Here is a 3831-nt window from a genome sequence, read left to right on the forward strand (position 1 = left end):
GCTTCATCAAATATTACTTGACCATATAGTTGTGGGTCCATTTCTGGGTGTTCTATTCCATTCCACTGATCTAGGTGTCTACATTTGTGCCAGGACCATACTGTCTTGATGACTACAGCTTCTTTTTTTTCCCTCGTTAAACTTGTGTTTTAATGGGTCTCGAAATTCTGTGACAGATTTTTGGTCAAGTTGTTTCCATTACAAAGTACTGATTTTAGTAATAGCTTAGAATTGCCACACACATGAAAAAAAAAAAAAAAAGAACAAATGGTCCACAGGACATTTTCCTTTCCTTCTGAAGGTTTTACGATGCATTGTTATCATTTACCAGTCTTTTACTATTAAACTTAAATGGTCAACTGACACAAACCATTCTGAGACCATTCTTCCACAGCTGATTAAGACCAGAGTGACAGGTATTGGGAATAATATACATTTAGGCTTCTGAGCTTTCTGGGAAGACTTGGTGACCATACCAGCTCCAGCTGTCTTCTTGTCCACTGCTTTGATGACACCCACAGCAACACGGCCCAGAGGGGGATAGTCAGAGAGGCTCTCAACACACACAGGCTTGCCAGGAACCATCTCAACAATGGCAGCATCACCAGATCTCAAGAACTTGGGACCGTCTTCCAGCTTCTTTCCAGAATGATGATCTATCTTCTCCTTCAGCTCATCAAACTTGCAGTGTGAGCTGTGTGACAATGCAGCACAGGTGCATATCCAGCACTGATTTGGCCTGGATGGTTCAAGATAATCACCTGAGCTGTGAAGCCAGCTGCTTCCATTGGTGGATCATTTTTCCTGTCACCAGCCACATTGCCACGATGAACACTTTGGCAGACATCTTCTTGACATTGAAGCTCACATTGTTCCCAGCAAGAGCCTCACTCAAAGCTTCATGGTGCATCTCAACAGACTTTGCTTCAGTTGTAACATTGACTGGAGCAAAGGTGACCACCATGCCAGGTTTAAGAACACCAGTCTCCATTCGGCCCACAGGGACAGCACCGTACCACCAATTCTGTAGATGTCCTGGAGAGGTAGACACAAGCTTGTCAGGTGGACAAGTTGGTGGCAGAATGCAATCCAGAGCTTCAAGCAGTGTGGTTCCACTGGCATTCCCATCTTTTCGGGTGACTTTCCATCCCTTGAGCCAAGGCATGTTAACAGTTGGCTCTGGCATGTTGTCACCATTCCAACCAGAAATTGGCACTAATGCTACTGTGTTGGGGTTGTAGCCCATTTTCTTAATGTAGGTACTGCCTACCTTAATGATTTCCTCGTATCTCTTCTGGTTTTGGGTGGCTCAGTGGAATCCATTTTGTTAATACCAACAGTTAGTTGTTTTACACCCAGTGTGTAAGGCAGAATGGCATGCTCATGGCTCTGCTCATTCTTGGAGATGCTTCCTTCAAATTCACCAGCAGCACACAGCAGCACTAATCAGGACAGCACAGTAAGCCTGGGATGTACCTGTAACCATGTTTTTGATAAAGGCTCTGTGTCCTGGGGCATCAGTGATGGTCCCATAATACTTGCTGGTCTCAAATTTCCACAGGGAGATATCCATGGTGATACCACGTTCACATTCAGCTTTTGGTTTGTCCAAGACCCAGGGATACCTGAATGAGCTCTTTCCCATCTCAGCAGCTTTCTTCTCAAAAATTTCCATGGTTCTTTTGTTGATTCCACCACATTTGTAGGGCAGATGACCAATAGTGTGTTCAATCCTTGATTTATCTTTCTGCTGCTTCATTGTGGGTATATAGAAACTCAAGAGATTTCTGTACATTCATTTTATATCCCTGACTTTGTGAATTCATATATCAGTTCTAGTTATTTTCTGGTGGATTTTTTTGGGTTTTCTATATTGGGTATCATGCTGTCTGTAAATAGTGAATGTTTGAACTCCTCCTGAAATTTTCCCCTTTGAGGGCCATATTAGCTGTGGGTCTTATATATATATGGAATTTATTATCTTGATGTATTTTCCATCTACCTTACTTTGTTGAGGGTTTTTTTCAGCAATAGATGCTCTATTTTGTCAAATGTTATTTTTGCATGTATCAAGAGGATCATATAGTGTTATCCTTTCTTTTATTAATGTGGTGTATCACATCGATTGATTTACAAATATTGGTCCACCCCTGAAGCCCAGGAATAAATCCCACTTTATCATGGTGAGTAAGTTTTTAATGTATTGTTAGATTCGGTTTGCTAGTTAGTTGTTGAGAATTTTTGCTTCCAAGTTCATCACAGATAGTGGCCTGAAATTCTTTTTAGTGGAGTCTTTGTCTGGTTCTGGAATCAAGGTAGTGTTGGACTTATGGAATGACTTTTGAAGTTTTCCTTCCATTTTTATTTTTTGAAATAGTTTGAGAAGAATAGATATTAACCTTTCTTTGAATGTTCGGTGAATTCTCCTGGGAAGTCATTTGGCCCTGAACTTTTTTTGATTACTGATTCAATTTTTTTGTTGATTATGCATCTGTTCAGATTTTCTATTTCTTCTTCTTTCAGTTTTGTTAGTTTGTATGTTTTTAGGAATTTATCAAATTCTTTCCATTTTGTGGCATATAATTTTTCATAATATTCTCTTAGAGTTTTATGTATTTCTGTGGTGTGGGTTGTGATCTCTCCTCTTGCATTTGTGATTTTATCTATTTGAGTCCTTTTTTTCTTTTTGATATGTCTGAGTAAGTGTTTATCAATTTTATTAATTCTTTCAAAGAACCAACTCTCAGTTTCATTGATTTGTTCTGGGTTTATTTGTTTGTTTGTTTCTATATCATTTTTCCCAGCCTTAATCTTTATTATTTCTCTTCCTCTGCTGGCTTTATGCTTTGTTTGTTGCTTCTTTTCTAGCTCCATTAGATGTGTGGTTAGATTGTGTATCTGGGTCTTACTTCTTGAGGTAGGCCTGTATTGTTATATAGTGCCCTTTTATGACTGCCTCTGCTGCATCCCAGGATACACTAATTTCTGATTGAGAGACAGAGTGGTCTGATCATGTTTCTGTCATGTTTGAGGGTAGTTTTAAAATATTTTTATGCATATATTATAATTCAATCAGTATAGTAATATCTGAAATATATTATGCATGTTGTGTTAGTGAAGCTATTGATGGCCTTCCATATTTCAAGACTGTTGCTAATATTTGAGGAACAAAAGGCAACTAAAACAAAGTTACTGGTTAGTGGTCCTTTCTTGTCCATAAGAGGAGACATACCTAGACACACAGAAGAAGAAATATTCAGAAGTCAGGTCAAGAAGGCCTTTAAAGACCAAGCTAAAAAAATGTAGAATTACTCCTACAGGACAGTGGGAAGTCATTCATAAATGGTAGTTAGCCAGAGTAGTGACATGGACAGATTTGTGTGCATCGTACAGACTTTTTTTTTTTTTTTTGTAGAACAGATGATATATTGGAAGGGTGTCAGTGAGAATGTAGTTCTAGTGCTCCAGGGGACACTGAAATAAGGCTGTGGCCATTGGGTTGCTAAGGAGGGAATGGACTACAGAAACACAATTGAAATTGACTAGAAAAGTCTTGGTGATGGAATATGTGGGGAATCCAACATTGACTACAGATTGCTTTGTGGTTTTGGTGATTGGGAGGTTCTGATGCCTTTAACTAAGCTGTTAAATCGGAGAGCAGCAGCTCTGAGATGTTTGTGTTGGACCATGAATGTGTAGAAGAAGGGAAGGGTTGGTTGATGGTGGTTTACATATGACTGTCTGCAAGTTTGTGCATGTGTGCATTATATGAATAGTCACCAGCGATGTGTGAGTAAATGTGTGACAATGGATGGGCAATGGTGACACTAG

The 3831-nt window shown here is 39.3% G+C and overlaps 1 pseudogene; it reads right to left on the reverse strand.

The window, feature by feature from the left end:
- Positions 1 to 324: 324 nt before the first annotated feature.
- On the reverse strand, positions 325 to 1759 carry LOC101694625 (annotated as a pseudogene).
- Between the last annotated feature and the right edge of the window lie 2072 nt (positions 1760 to 3831).

Source organism: Mustela putorius, unplaced genomic scaffold (assembly GCF_011764305.1).
Source record: "Mustela putorius furo isolate JIRA1106 unplaced genomic scaffold, ASM1176430v1.1 tig00000122_pilon_pilon_pilon, whole genome shotgun sequence".
NCBI classification, from domain to species: Eukaryota; Metazoa; Chordata; class Mammalia; order Carnivora; family Mustelidae; genus Mustela; species Mustela putorius.